Raw genomic sequence first — 17,590 nt, forward strand, 5'->3', positions numbered from 1 at the left:
AGACTCTTACCTCCCCGTTGCTCCACGTTTGCCCTCTAACGTTAACATTGCTCATTTTGGATACACAAATCTTTCTGTGTCAAATCAGCTGACTTGTAGCATCACATCTTGTGACGTTACGTCCTGTTTTTGTTCGTTTACATGTCTTTGGTCTGTGTTGCGTTCATATCTCAATCGAACCGCACCAGAGTTCTTTTGGAAGCGGAAAGAGACCCATATTTTTAGCGGTCTCGGTCCGCTTATTTGGTGCGCACCAGGGTTCGGATGGCAGCGTTTATATACGTTCAAATGAACCGCACTAACCAATAAATTGCACCAGGGTTCGTTTTAATCGAACCAAGCATGACAAGTGTGAATGCACCCTGAGCGCCAAGCCTTCTCGTCCAACGTCAGTGCCTGGCCTTCTAGATTAAAGAATTGTCAAAAATTCCCATAAACACACTCCTAAACCTTGTGGAAAGCCTTCCCAGAAGAGTTGAAGCTGTTATAGCAGCAAAGGGTGGGCCAACTCCATATTAAACCCTACATATTGAGAATGGGATTCTATTAAAGCAGGCGTCCCAAAACTTTTGCCAAGATAGTGTAATTCTAATTCATTACATCCAAATTTAAAATACAATTCTGGACTATAATTCCAATAGTTAGATTCTGAATGATTCACAACCCTGTTAGTAAGGTGATTAAATGGTTGTAAAATGCTGCAGATGGTTGTAAAGAGAAAAAATAGACAATTGCAAAATGAAAATTAGCCTTATTGTTATGTTAACATTATGGTGATACTGTTGTGCATCAGTAACTTCATAAACTTTATGCAGCGTAGTTCCATTTATGAAATAACACCATGAGGACAGTTCATCTTGACATATGAGGTCAGAATGTCTCTCTTCTCAAGGTCAAACACAAACTCTACTGGATGTAGTTTTGCATGCAGCACCCCCATCATTCACTGTAAAGCCTAGAAACCCACCCCAAAATCCCCATCATCCCTCGATCTCTCTCTCTTAACATGGCTCCTGTCTGCTCCGGTGAGCCGAGGAGGTCAGCAGGTCAACACCTACCTGCCATGTCCACTGTCACACGGCTCCAGAGGGCAGTCAGGGGCAAAGGCATGTGAGGTGAAGCTATTCCAACACTTTTGCCGCACTGCATGTTTTCAAATGTGTGTTTTTTTTCTCAAGCTTGTTTATTTGAGACCAGAAATCTTGGATGTAAAAGAGCAACAATTGACCTGTGTCTCCATTTACACCTAGCAGTCAACTTCCAAAGAAGCGTCTCAACATGGCGGCATCTGCAACGGTAATCAATGCATCATATACTGAGGCCATTTCTTAGTGCAGAGAAAAAAAACACTCTGGTCAACATAACATCTCTTTTAGTTACTATAGAAAAAACTAAAATACTTTTTCTATTGATATACATATACATATACAAAGAAAAAAAATCCATAAAATGTGTTTAATTTTGTTCGACGTCTTTCCTTGTCAGATGGATAATAAGAGAAACAGTAGAGCACTGCAGTGATGTCATATTTTTGTATTCCGACCCGTAAGTTCCCTTGACAAACATCAAAAATGATTTTTACATTGGCTTTTGGATTATTGCAGAAAATAAGCTCTGTGACTAACAAAAGTTCATGATTCTCACACATTTTGATAGTCTTCACGAATTGACTTTTAAGAATTTTAAGGCGTAAATACAATCACCAGAATAAAAATCTAAAGTTAGACTACTAATGAAATAGACCAAGGACAGTCATATAACTTTAACGTTACCATCACTAACTCTTTCAGTCTTTGTTAACATGTTCTTTGATAAGAATCCAGTCCTCTTTTTGTAGTATTAATAAATCTGCGTGACACATTTTTTGGGGAACGCATCAATGATACATTATTTTAAAGGAAATTCAGTAACACTTTATTTTAAGGTTCAGTTATTAACTATTAACTAGTTGCTTATTAGCATACATATTACTAGGATATTAGCTGTTTATTAGTACATACTAATGCCTTATTCTACATGACCTTATTCTACATCCCTTAATCCTACCGAATACCTAAACTATTAATAAGCAGTAAATTATGAGTTTATTGAGGCAAAAGTCGTAGTTAATAGTGAATATGTGTTCCCCATACTTTAATGTCCCGACAACCTCAGTAGTCCCATTTAGACACTTGTCATGTCTTTTTCAAAACAGAAACACATTTTAAAGTCACAAGTGGTGTAATACTGGCGTATTTCATGCTGTAGAATAAAATCGATCTAAAAATATCTTGAGCTTGTTTCAGGCATTTAACCAAAAACCCATTCAGGGCGAAGGAACCAGAAGTGGCAAAATACTAACTCGAATCTGGGTTTTAGGGCTCTTTTGTGCGGTACTCTAGCAACAAAAACACTGACAAAACATTTGTGACTTGACTTAAACTTTAAAGACTTGACTTAGGGCCTGTTCACACCAAGGACGATAACCATAACAATAACAATAACGATATAGTTTTAAAAAAAGTCTAAATATGAAAGAATAGTCCACACCACAACTACTATATATATATATATATATATATATATATATATATATATATATATAGCAGCAAAGCGTTTGTGAAGCCACAACACGCACAACCTGGGCTACAACAGCACAAAGGGGATGGCTACAACAGCAGAAGACCCCACCAGGTAACATTCTTCTCCCCTACAAATAGAAAAAAGGGCTAAAATTTGCACAAGCTCACCAAAACTGGACAGTTGAAGACTGGAAAAATGTTGCCTGGTCTGATGAGTCTAGATGTCTGTTGAGACATTCAGATGGTAGAGTCAGATTTTTGCGTAAAGTGAATGAGAACATGGCTCCATCATGCCTTGTTACCACTGTGCAGGCTTGTGGTGGTGGTGTAATGGTGTGGGGATGTTTTCTTGGGACACTTTAGGCCCCTTAGTGCCAATTGGGGATATTTTAAATGCCACAGCCTACCTGATCATTATTTCTGACCATGTCCACCCCTTTATGACCACCATGTGCCCATCCTCTGATGGCTACTTCCAGCAGGATAATGCAACATGTCACAAAGCTTGAATCATTTCATATTGGTTTCCTTGAACATGTCAATGAGTTCACTGTACTAAAATGGCCCCCACAGCCACCAGATCTCAACCCAATAGAGCATCTTTGGGATGTGGTGGAACGGGAGCTTCGTGCCCTGGATGTGCATCCCACAAATCTCCATTAACTGCAAGATGATATCCTATCAATATGGGCCAACATTTCTAAAGAATGCTTTCAGCACCTTGTTGAATCAATGCCACGTAGAATTAAGGCAGTTCTGAAGGCGAAAGGGGTCAAACACAGTATTAGTATGGTGTTCCTAATAATCATTTAGGATAGTGTGTATATATATATATATATATATATATATATATATATATATATATATATATATATATATATATATATATATATATATATATATAGTTGGAATCGCTTTCAGAATGTTTTTTTTTCAGACAATAAAAGCATTGACAGTCAATCAGAATCCATCCTGCTTTAAAGAGCTTAAGCATTTAAAGCGGCAGATGAGAAAACATCAAGAAAAGCATGTTTAGAATAAACAGAACAACTTCTGGGTGTCCTTAGCAAAACTTTGTCCAGTGGGCCCTGATAGCGCATTCAAAATAAAAAAGTGCTTTCCTAGCTCAGTATGTATTTACATTTGGTGTTACATGAGTCGACTGATTTGGATGTTTTGTATAAGTGCCTTAAAGGAAAAGAACAGAAAGCAGCATCATATTTCCATAATCATTGCAAGAGAAATTCAAAAATTAAACTAAAACACAGCCCTTAATCATTCTTGAAAGTAAGGGGGCCCCCTGGTGGTTATATTTATATTTATAGTTATCATTCTTGCTGTGAACAGGCCTTGAGACTGTATTTGAGAGAATATGACTGCGTGAGACTGAGATACACACACATCGAAGCATGTTTGAGAAGCATCAAGCAGCCTAGGTGGGCCGGGGACAGACTGTTGTGATGCATCTGAAGAGGGTTGTTAAAGACGCCACAAAGTTTATTTTCATTTGCTGTAAAGCTCGACTGCCGCAAGTGGCCCGCTGCAGTACATCGAATACAAGACGGCAGCCGCGAGCTTGTTTAAAGTGATTCATATCCGTACAGTCACGGCAGACACTTCGGCAAAAAGAGAGACACGAGCCAGAGAGAGTTTTCACATATCCAGTCCAAGGCCCTGCCATAGACATTGACTGATGTCGAAATCTACTGATCCTTTCCGTACTGGCTCACAATCACTCACCACGCGCGCGCACGCATGCACGCGACGCTCGCTCAACCGCAACACACCCTCGCGTTGGGCTCGAGATGCAGGCCCTTCAGAATGCGTGTCTGTCAGCTTAGCCCTTAATCTGCCACACACATACACACACACGATCACGGGGACTTCCCAGCACCGTAATTATTGTGTATATCTTCCTGTGTCAGAGCGAACATCAATAACAGTAATGACAGGCCTGATCTCATTACGGTCTTTCTGTACATCGGGGAGAAGCAGGAATGGCTTACACAGCAACCCACACACACACACTCACACACACTGCTGCTCTTAGCACAAAGAAAAACCCCATCTTGAAAACTCTTTCGACCTTTCCCTAGCTGCCAGTAAGCCAGCTCTCAGCACCAGTGCAGGAACAGGAAATAGCTATTGTCAAGCTTTAGTTCAGAATGTGTGCCACTGCCGAGGAAGAGTTTGGCAGAGAGATAGACAGAAAACGGACGAGAAAGAAACTGCGAGGAGAGCGGTTGTGTCAGTTCGCTCACGAAACTGCCGAGAAACACCACGCACCCGCTCGGCTTGTCGCGCCACTTGATGAATGTGTGTGCGCGCTCAGATACTTTTGTTTGCTTCTGCGAGAGTGCTCGGGATAACTTGGCAAGAGTTGTGGGTGTGGTGGGACTCATGAACACATGCTCTGACACCAGTTTATGTGTTTGTGCTTTAGTCAAAAATCACACAGGAGTTCTGGAAATGATCGCATGGGATCTGACTGGCAATCTATCCGTCTATCATTCTGCATTTCTGTTTACATGATCTGTTTGTTCAATGTCCAATACAACAGCACACTCTGTTTTGATCTATAATTACTAGGGGTCAATGATTTAACAAGTTTATTGAGGCAAAAGTCATAGTTAATAGTGAATATGTGTTCCCCATACTAAAGTGTTACCTGATTTAGTCATCTATTTGTGTTTCTAGGCTTTACAGTGAATGATGGGCTGCTGCATGCAAAACTATATCCAGTAGAGTTTGTGTTTGACCTTGAGAAGGGAGACATTCTGACCTAACATGTCAAGAGATGAACTGTCCTCATAGTGTTATTTCATATTTGTGATTTCTCATCCAAAATTTGCCCAATTCTGTGCCATTCTATATTATTACATTATTATATAATCTGTAAAAGTCTGCATCGCTTGATGCTTATTAATAGTTAGTAAGGTAGTTTTTGTAGCGTTTAAGTTTAGGTATTGGGTAGGATTAAGGGATTTAGAATATGTTTTGCAGAATAACTTTATGTTTTATAAACAATAATAAACAGCTAATATCCGAATATGCATGCTAATAAGCATATGTAAAGCATATGCATGCTAGTGTTGCATTTGGCTCGGCTTGCTCAGTTGGGGACACAATGTTTTCAACTAAAATCCAAATAAAATGAATTACTAAATACCTATATCAACTATCACTGATCTGCCCACATTTTCGCTATAAATTGAAATGAGCTGATAACATCACCGTTTTCTCCAGAGCGACTGTACAGCCGAATAAAATTTTGTTGCAATATTGTCCTGTTTAACATTGTGAAGCTGCTTAGAAACATTCGTCATTGTAAAAACGCTATATAAATAAATTGAAGTGAGAAATAAAAGTGAGAATTGAAGCGTAAACTAAAGTTTTACCTTAAATCAGAATATTGTGTGTCTCAGTTAGGTCCACTATACATACTTAAGTATGCATGATGCTCGTAGTGTTTTCAGCTGCTGCCATCTTACTATAAGGACATATTCAAATGAACTTCACCTCCAGAGCTGCTCTGAGAGTCACTTCACCAGCCTTTTACCATTCTATTATATACAGTTGTAAGTAAACTATCATCAGAAACTCACAAAAAATCTTCACAACACGCCAAAATAAAAGTTGCATATTGTATTGCAAACACACTTGTGCTGATACTGAGGTGAGATACGGGTAAAGTTAGGGACAGGTTTGGTGGTATGGGTCAGTGTAAGGGTAGGGTTAGGGGTAAGGGAAGGGTCAATTGAAATTACAGATGTAATTACATGCAGGTCATTTTTTTTAAATGAAAGTACAATGTAAAAACTTTAATGTACACAATAAGTGCATTGTAACAAATTATTAATTTAAATGTTAGTACATAGTAGTTAAGGACAGATAATATAAAGTGGGTCTGTAGCTGTTAAGTTTAGGTATTGTGTAGGATTAAGGGATATAGAATAAGGTAATACAGAATAAGGCATTAATGTGTGCTGATAAGTACTAATAAACAGACAATATCCAAGTAATATGCATGCTTATAATCAACTAGTTAATAGTGAGAACACCTTAAACTAAAGTGTTATTGAATTATTAAAGTTTTATTAATTTAATTGATTAAACATGCATGTGTATTTTTACAATTTAATCAAACCATTAAAACTAGAAAAAAAAAGAGTATGGAAATAAATAAAACACACTTTATCAGGCCCTAAATTACACATTCAACCTGACTCACATAATGCTATCAAGTCACATATTGTAATTAGATCAGTTCCGGAGCGTTACGGATACAGGTGGAGGAGACGCTGCAGAAACTTCACATTACTCTGACGTCAGGCCAATATATCTCACTAATGGACACATTGGTCGAGTGTGCCATCTGCCATCAGTCTTACCCATGTGTCTGCGTGCACCTTCTCCGCTAGGTTACCTCAGAGATCCGCTGGAAGATCCCCACGTCATTATCTTTATAAATGAAGCTGATCTGGCACAGATGCATTCAGGAGGACATCTTAACTGAGTTATGACTAACTCCTGCCCTCATTTAGGCGGTTTGTGTTTCAGCGCAGATGTGTTTCTGAAGCGAGCGGGGCCAATGACAATATCACACGCTACTTCCAGCAGCTATTGTTTTCAGGGACAATCATTTGCAATCCATCAAAAACCACCCAGGCCCACCCTGTAATGTGAGCACTCTATCCTGAACGTGTGCACGCACACTCGTCCTGCCGTAAGACGGCACTGCCCCCCTCTGGCCCGTGGCAGCCGTTGCACGTGGAACTAGTTAACCCAGGGCGAAGCTTTAATTAAGAGACAGCCTTAGAGCAGCAACCACAGCAAATCCCCCGTCCCGCCGCTCGAGCCGCCGCCTATTTGCACTGATAACTGTGAAATTCACCCGCTGCATGGAGAGAGAGAGAAAATAATTTCAGCGATAGCTGTAATGGGTTTAAGTGCGTCTGGCAGCGGGCCAGGCTGAGCTCAGGAACAGAAGCCCACCGTGTTCCTTTATTGTCTGCTGAGATTTTTGAAGAAACGAGGCCGCGAGTGACACATCCTTAGATTCCTCCTCCGTGATGCAGAGGCTGATAGCACGGATCGCTTTTACAATGGGGATTTGAATAGTAATTAATGTAATTGATGAAAGGAACAATGGAGCGGTATGTACGCGTTTGAAAGCCTATGCCTTCCACGGAGAGACTTGAACAATGGGAGAGGAATGCCCGGAAGATTCCCGACAGTTTTCCCAGCCCTCCAAGAGGCACAATGTTGCTAAAGTATGCCATATTACTTCTGAAGTCTGAATCTTCTGAATCTTTGTGTGTACAGTGTGTTGAGGTGCATTGAGCTTTCAAAGTGCCATTTTGTGTGTTGTAAACAAATGCAACATGCCAGTTGGAGTATGGAATGAGATTTTTGAAAGCTGTAGTAGAGGGGAGATTTTGGTCTATTCTTCACACAAGGCATCATATGACTTGGTTTACAAGTGCAAATGGACAGTTTTTGTGTTGTTTTGGTCCTTATTGAAGCTTGACAGGCTTGCTTCAAAATGAACTGTAATTGTAAAGAAAAAGGGTGACGTGAAGGTTCCTAAAAAAATAATTGCATTATGTTTGTGTTCAACATAAAATAACAGTATACAGGTTAACAATGACTTGAGGGAGAATAAATAATGGGATTTTTTTTTTTTAAATTCTTAGTAGAACTTTACCTTTAATACATGCTCCAACACTTCGAAATATGTTGTTCATGTGGGTGATGCAGGGTTAAATCAGGGGTTGCATGTACAGTAAAATCCAAGGATGATGCGTGATGCGTGAATGATCAATAATACAAGACTTTAAAGGGATCCTATAATGCCCCTTTTTACAAGATAAAATAAGTCTCTGATGTCCCCAGAGTGTGTGAAGTTTTAGCTCAAAATACCCCACAGATCATTTTTATAGCATGTTAAAATTGCCACTTTTTGAGGGTGGGCAAAAATGTGCCATCTTTGTGTGTGCCACTTTAACTCTTTCCCCACAAATACGGAATTGTCCATTATTTGTGAGAAAATGCTTCCCTGCCAAGCACAGAATTTTCAGAGTTTCTGCGTTTTCACTGTTATACGCTAAGGGGCACTATTACGCATCTTCTGAACGAGTACTTAATCTCCTGATCAAAACACAGGTGAAGAAGCTGCAGTAAAACATGCGATCATATGTAAACAGAAGCATATGTAAAATAATGTGATTATCAACATTAAACTGCATATAAATCAATGCCTAATGTTACTGAATGAAATGTTGACCCAGGACAAGCTACAGGACTGTAAAGCATTAGGGGTGTTGATGGACTTGATCTACTCCATCTGTGTTTGATCATCGCTCTAAATCTGAGCTGGATGTAGACTTTGAAAAAAAAACAGATTTTCTCAGCTTTTTGTTTAAAGTTGTTGTTTTAAAGCAGAGGGTCCGCTCTTTCTTTTGATATATTGCATTTCATATTTTCATACAACAAAATATTTTATGGGTCATTACAGTTTTGTGAAAATTATCAAAAACACTTGTGGTGGCTGGCAGCCTTTATTTTAAACACTGGCAGGGAAAGAGTTAAAAGGAAAAGAGTTGCTTCTACCGGCCCCCTTTTAGGAAGAGGGTGGAGCTTCAAGAACTTGTGTTAGCAGCTCCGAGAAACTGTTCAGCCTTTTATGTTCAAACAAAAGTCGAACAATGATGGAGAAATCCAAGAAGAATGTAGAATAGAAAACAGGATGGTTTTGAATGGTTAGTTGATGTATTTATGTAGCTGATGTGGAGTTAACAACCTTTAAGTCATTGATTGACATATTCTGTCATGATAATCTATACATCGCTGGTGTGGGAACTGTTGTAAGATGCCTACAGAGCCGGAGAATATCTGCTGCATGAAGAGATACAAACCCGATTCAAAAAAAGGTTGGGATATTGTACAAATTGTGAATAAAAAAGAATGCAATAATTTACAAATCTCATAAACGTATTTTTTTTTATTCATAATAGAATATATATAACATATCAAATGTTGAAAGTGAGGCATTTTGAAATGTAATGCCAAATATTGACTCATTTTGGATTTTGAAGAGCTACACATTCAAAAAAAAATTGTGACAGGTAGCAGTGAGAGGCCGGAAAAGTTAAATTTACATATAAGGAACTGCTGGAGGACCAATTTGCAACTTATTAGGGTAATTGGCAACTTAATTGGGTATAAAAAGAGCCCCTCAGACTGGCAGTGTCTCTCAGAAGTCAAGATGGGCAGAGGATCACCAATTCCCTCAATGCTGCGGCGAAAAATAGTGGAGCAATATCAGAAAGTGCGTAAGGGTCAAGGCCGGAAAACCATACTGGATGCCTGTGATCTTCGGGCCCTTAGACGGCACTGCATCACATTCAGGAATGCTACTGTAATGGAAATCACAACATGGGCTCAGGAATGCTTCCAGAAAACATTGTCAGAGAACACAGTCCACCGTGCCATTCGCCGTTGCCGGCTAAAACTCAATTGGTCAAAAAAGAAGACATACCTAAACATGATCTAAAAGTGCAGCCGTTTTCTCTGGCCCAAGGCTTATTCAAAATGGACTATGGCAAAGTGGAAAACTGTTCTTTTTGGAAAACTTGGACGCCATGTCATCCGGACTAAACAGGACAAAGACAACCCAAGTTGTTCTCAGCGCTCAGTTCAGAAGCCTGCATCTCTGATGGTATGGGGTTGCATGAGTGCGTGTAGCATGGGCAGCTTACACATCTAGAAAGGCACCATCAATGCTGAAAGGTATATCCAAGTTCTAGAATAACATGTGCTCCCATTCAGACGTTGTCTCTTTCGGGGAAGACCTTGCATTTTCCAACATGACAATGCCAAAGCATATACTGCATTAATTACAACATCATGGCTGCGTAGAAGAAGGATCCGGGTACTGAAATGGCCACCCTGCAGTCCAGATCTTTCACCCTTAGAAAACTGATAAAGAGGAAGATGCGACAAAGAAGACATAAGACAGTTGAGCAACTAGAAGCCTGTATTAGAAAAGAATGGGACAACATTACTATTCCTAAACTTGAGCAACTTGTCTCCTCAGTCCCCAGACGTTTGCAGACTGTTATAAAAATGTGCTGATGCCATGAAATTTAAAATCAACTTTTAAATGATACATTTTCTCAGTTTAAACATTTGATATGTTGTCTATGTTGTATTCTGAATGAAATATGGAAATTTGAAATTTCTACATCATTGCATTGTTTTTATTCACAATTTGTTCAGTGTCCCAACATTTTTGGAATTTTGGAGTTTGTAGAATATGTAGTTTAGTTTAATTATGGTTATAACTTATGGTTTCATTAAATACTGTATTGCAATAAATGTGAAAAATCGGATTGCGACAGCTTGAGCAATTGTGCTCTACTACAACAACTTTTCCTCTTCTCAACATGGTCTGTTGTGTGTTCCCAGGGGGAAGGGTTTATGTACATATTAGGGTTAGTGATGTCACTAACCCCGGAAGAAGCTCATTTTAGTCCCTCCCTGCCGTTTGTTGTCCTTAAAAAGGTTTTGTTTTTAGTAATCCTTAAAAAGTTACAACATCTGCAAAGATACAACTCATTATGCATGTAATTATGCATAATTTACAGTTACTACTACAGTAATTATATGTAACACGTGTAACAAGGACATCGTAAAATAGTGTGTCCTACTTTGTTTTAGTATCCTAGTTACACACTACATGTAATTACTGAAGTATTAACTATATATTATTCATAATTACATGCAACTAACCAAAACCTAATCCTAGCCCTTTAGTGAGTACATGTAGTTAATTATTTTTACTCAGTCATTTAAATTAAACACTGTAACATGTCACTTTAAAATAAAGTGTAAACATATTGGGTAGTATTATTTAAATACATTAAGGGTTTGGTTTAGTGTTAGCTGCATGCAATTATACATAATTTACAGTTGTTACTATATACAGAATGTGCATATAAAGTGTAACTCTGGCACATTAAAATCAATTTTACCTATTTGAATTACCAATAGATAACACTGAGAATGAGCATTAAGGGAGACACTACCGCTTCTTTTAATCGCTAACCTGCTGATTATTCACAAATTACCCAAATAATTATTAATCGATCCATCTGCTTTTCCCTCCTAAAAATGAATACTAAACTAGACTCTGAATAAACCCCAGTGCTGTAAATGGTGTATGATTCTCCACTCTGCTTAAATGCAGACTGCGAGAGAGATAGAAATAAAACATTACCATCTATTAACATTAACTGTGCTGTAAACGGAACTACCGTGCCAATATTCCCTGTGGTCTTTTTAGCAGTCGTGCTAAATTCATACAGCACTTATGGTTCTTCTCTCTGGGGCTGTAGATCAGGAGAGTCTCAGAGGGTTTGCCTGCAGAAACTCTCACGAGAGGCTCAAACCAGCATCGGAAGCAGCATCTACAGCTCATAAAAACCTAATGATGATCCAGAGAGAAGCAGGCGAGTCTCATTAGACCCTCTCCTCATACCTTCACAAATTAAACTCTGAGATCTCTAGAGGACGAGCTCAAACAGCATCACGAGGAGCATCTGTTGATGCTGGAATAAAGCCGAGTGTAAAACTCGGAAATATAGAGTGAGTTCATAATCATAATTATCATCCTAACTCTGATGATTCAATATTATTACATCATTTGAATTACGAATGGACATTGATTGGACAAGAATGAAACTTAAATGATGTGCAGCAAATATCTGGGCAGGTCATGGACCCTTTTATTTAAGTAATGTTTCGAGCTCAATATGCTGATCTATCAATAGCTATTGTGGGGGGATAAAGGGTACTGAGTAACCAGGGCCCGAGGCAGGGAAGTCAGTTTTCTATACATACACATACATGGTACGGGGGCCCAGCAAGATGGTTTGTACCCAGGGCCCAAAATTTGGTGCTACGCCACTGCTTGATGTTAATCATTTAAAGGGCGGGTTGATTATTATTAAAATTGTAAAATTTTAGTTAATGTTTAGTTAAACCGGAATAGTCCTGGGATGAAACTGTGCTCACTTAGAGGATGGATACCCTCGGTCACATCAGCGTGATTAGACATTGAACATTTTAAATTTAAAACAGCTTATTATGTATGTAGCCAATGTGCCCGATGCTTTCACTTGATGCAAACGTTTGTTTTTGTGATTAAAATACATAAAATATTACCAAAACATCTGTCTTCCTGTGTGCAGAAATTTGTTTATGTAGCCGTGACAACAAAACGTGTGCATGCGCGCCTGTGTTAAGAGCGCTTGCTCCGTGCGCGCCGCGCGCCAACCCCATGGACTGTGGCCAACCCGCAAGCCGTGCACCTCTGAAAGTCTGATGAGCCACTCGTGTTGCAACCATAGATTTACATAATAAATAATATACTTAATTACATAATATATTTTTTTATGTATATCTATGGTTGCTACTACTCTCCAGCACCACCATCTTTATTTTGAGTCTACGTATTTTTTGCGTCGACGTCATCGATGACATCGACGCGTTGTCCCAGCCCAACACGATCTCATGGTCATGTGTATAAATAGTACGAGTTTGCAATCTCATGGAATGTATACGCCAAAATGAGTTTTGGCGTGCGTATGGTACGCGGTTTTTCGCGTGCATATAGTGCGTATCATATGCACGCGAAAAACCGCGTACCATACGCACGCCAAAACTCATTTTGGCGTATACACTCCACATGATTGCAAACTCGTACTATTTATACGCATTTTTGTGAGATCCGTCTCCCCAGCCCTACCACCCTCACATCTCCCTCTTCGCCATACATTATAATTCTCATTTTTAATCCGCTTAGAAAAGCGCCACGTTTTATTTTGTGTCAACATACTTGATTGTTTAACTATTTGTGTAACTGTATTTAAATAGGGAAAACGTGGAGGTGTTTGGTCGCTTCTAACTTGATCTCTGTTCGGTACCATAGTGAATGAACTGGGCTTAGTAGGCTAAGCTAAATGCTATCAGATCGTCACCGCGCGTCAGAGAGATTAAGTGCATGCACTCAGACAAGAGAGGTATGTATCAACTCGTCTTAGTTAAGGGAATAACAGTTTATTATGAAAAAGCGGTGGAGTATCTCTTTGAAGATAATTTGATTCTGAAGGCCTGTAGGCCTCGTGTGTGTCACACCTGTAGTACAGTGGGAGTAGTTTGGTCTGATTGGTCAGTTTGAATGTCTCAGGGTTTCAGTCACATGTAACTGTTGCTCTGTCTCTTTTATTCTCTTGGTCTCTCTTGTCTTAGGGGCCTTCTCTTTGGCTCTTCTCTTTTCTCTCTTCTTCTCTTTGTCTCTCTCTCTATCTTTCTATCTCTCAAGTAACATTCTATACTGTACATGCTGAGTACGATTAATGGTATACATTTTTATCATCTCATCTATTTTGTGACTATTTTAAGTGTAACCATAACTGGATTTTGTCATTAAATTCTTTCTATTACAAATGATTTGCTTTTGATTTGGTATTGATTTTGAAGTGCTACCTATTGCAATATAATATAGTAACCTTATGGCAAATTTCTCCCACATATTTTGCTTTTGTTACTGCGCTTATTTCCGTCATTGGAATAAGTAGTGGGTGGTAAAGATGAAAAAAATAATAATTATAAAATCAAATTCAAAATAAAAATTATTTCAATAGTTCTAATAGTCCAATAGAAAAAAAAAGTAATGTTCCTAAAGCTGCTTTTTACAGTAAGTTTAAATAACAACATATTATATTTACACTGTGTAAAATAACAGTAGGCCTATTTTATTTGCTATATGTGTAAATTGTAGTAATATGCTATATTTACCTATAAATAGAGGCAGATACTATTTACAACTCAGTTTTGTTGTACATTAAACAGTATGCAATAACAACAGTGTAAATTATAATATTTCTTAAAATGATTAAATGGAGGCTGCCTTATTGGGACAATAAAGCCCTCCCTATCTATCTGTAACTGATAAACACTCTATTATTAAACACACATTAGACAATTTATTTCCACTTTTCGAATATCTTAATTTTTATTGAAAATAAATGCCTTTTCAATCTGATATGTGATGGGAAAAAGAAGTTGAGCGAGTTCGGCAAAAGGCCGGTTCAAACGTGCAATTTGTTGTTGTTTTTTAACGATACCTTTATAACATTTTTGGATCTGTTACCTTTTAGATGCCTGGACTTTAAAACACATTCTTTTGAAGGCATGGTTGTGTTTGTGGGGTGCACTGTAATGTGTTCTTGTTTTTAAAAAATTGCATTATTTTTCATATATTTTACCTTTATTCTACACTGCTCTGTCCCTCCTTGAAAAACAGTCTGATGATTTCCGGATTCTCTGAAGCCGGTCCCTTAAAAATACGCCATGGGCTTAGATTGGTTAGCTGGCCCAGTGTGATTCGCTAACCGCCAAGATATATTTTGGAAATCCCTTACTCTGTAAAGACTGCGGATCTATAGTGATTGCCACTGAATGGCACCTTTTGTATTTTTAGAACGATTATAGCCAAATATCTGTCACAAGAACTATTCACCCAAAACAAACACTAAACATTGGCTTCAGTAGCCAAATCAAAGACAGAACCACGTTTAGCATGCCTGTAGATAAACAAGCATGAAGATAAACAATACATAAAAAGGTCTAATCAAAGAATAATTTACCATAGTTCAAAGTTCACAGTTGAGATTTTTAAAAAGTTTGTAACGTTTGTTTTTCAGATAATGTTAAGTATGAATGAGCATTTAACAAACAGAACCCGTTCTTCGTACGCCGCTAACTCAGTTAGCTGGATTTGACTGTTGACGATTTGGCATGATCTCGGATTGTTTGATTCTTCGAAGCTCTTTCTGGACTTGCTGTCATAGCAACAGCTCCGTTAGCTTAAACCTGCTCAGGAGCTTATTTCATGTAAACAGGATTAGATCGCATCTTGAGGCGATACTTAAAATCTGTCCCAGCCACTGCTACTTTATTACAAGACTTCATTACTGAACCGGGGGCAATACTAATTTAAAATTATAATAAATATAAAAGTTTATTTGAAAATAATATTTTAATGTTGTGTAAAATTTGTGTATAATACTATAGACACAGTCACTTGATTGAGAGATGTATTTGTGAATTGTGATGGAATGATTACTTTAAAGATGTATTGGAGGTTTACACACATTGTGCAGTTAATTTTTTTTTTTTTTTTTTTGCCAGAAAAAAACATACAGCAAAGAAAATATATTGATACACATATACAAAAAAAAAAAAACAAAAAAAAAACAAAGACAAAACTAGAAAAATGAAACAAAAAATGCCAGAGTTTACAACCTTGATAAATTAATCAAAAATATTACATTCTTTAAGAATATTACAAGTCTTTCTTGCTTATTTATTCATAATATTATTTAAACTGGTACAATAGTCCTTAGTCTCCTGAAGAAAATGAATAAAATGTGACTTGGATCCTGACCATTTCTTCTTGTGTATATGACATTTTCCCAAAATAATAAAAAGTTGTACAATAAAGGTGAAATTATTATTATTATCACGTTCATTGGAATAATAGGCTATATACATATATCCAAATTATTTAATTTAAATATAACATTTGTTTTCCTTCTAATGAAATTTTCAATGTCCACCCAAAAAATCTTTGTGTATACAATCACAAAAGAGATGAATAATAGATTATTTTTCTATTGAACAAAAATCACATGAATAATCAATATCTAAATTAAACCTCTCTAATACATTTTTAGCTGGATATACCATGTAAAATTTGAAATCTTCTTTTACTTTATTATTTAAGCAGTGTGCTTCACAAATACACCAATTAAGCTTTATTCTAGTTTATATTCCTAAATACACTGTTCCACAATAAACTTTTATGCGTAGCTGTTTTACCTGTTATAATATCCCTAATATGTTTATTAGTACAACTGTGTTTCAGAATGTCAATGTCTCCTAAAAACATGCTGTCTTGAACATTTACTGCCTCAGAAGAATCACTTCCACACGCTCTTACAAATTGTATAACTTGTTGAGCTATGGCACCAAATACAACAGCATACTCTTTTGGTGTAACTGGAAACCCACATTTATCCAAAAATCCACTATGAGATAAAATACAGTTTGAATTTAAACTAACACAATGTTGTTTTCATACCAATTATTATAGAAGAGAGATCTATTTTTATATTGTATATTTTATATTATAGATATGCATCTATTATTCCAAATGTGCAGTTAATCTTTGTCATGCATTAATGTGAGTGATGACGGATATTTTTGGAGTGGCTTGATGCAGCACAAGAGGTGCAGATCATTTGATCTTGACTGTTAAGAAACTTTAATTAATACTGTCACATAACAAATCTGCTCAAATTGAATTAAAAATGAAATTACAACATTAAAATAAAAATGTAAAGTGTGTACAAATATTATAAAATCGTGAATATAAATAATTAGGAATCATGTTCATCAAGTGCACATTTAATTTATCTAACTTTTATGTTGGTTTGTTCGTTTGTCGTTTCCTTATAAAGGTTCTTTTTTTTCTTTGACAAGTGTTTTGCCAGGTGGCTTTTTTAATTATATGATGTCATTACGTTGTCTTGATGCCAGCCAATCACTGCATTGCTGATCGTGGTTTCGAGTATCGATGCATCTGCCCTCTTCAGGGAACACAGGCATTAGCAGTGATCTCAGATAACTTAATCCAGATATATTAATTCCATCCGCAAATTCGTTTGAAGAACCAAATTAGCGAGAGATCAGTTATCATGATTAAAAGATCTGGGATTTGTCAAATCATCTCAGAGGTATTAAGCGAGGAACGAAGAACGGGCCCCAGGTTTGCAGAACCAAACAGCGTTGTGTGGGATTACAAATTTATAAATTGTTATATCAAGGTTCCAATGTAATAGTATACAAACAGATTGTTATGTGCATAATGCTTTACAGTTTGGAGGTACAGACTGACTTCA

The sequence above is a fragment of the Pseudorasbora parva genome, chromosome 7, assembly GCF_024679245.1.
Source record: "Pseudorasbora parva isolate DD20220531a chromosome 7, ASM2467924v1, whole genome shotgun sequence".
Taxonomy (NCBI): Eukaryota; Metazoa; Chordata; class Actinopteri; order Cypriniformes; family Gobionidae; genus Pseudorasbora; species Pseudorasbora parva.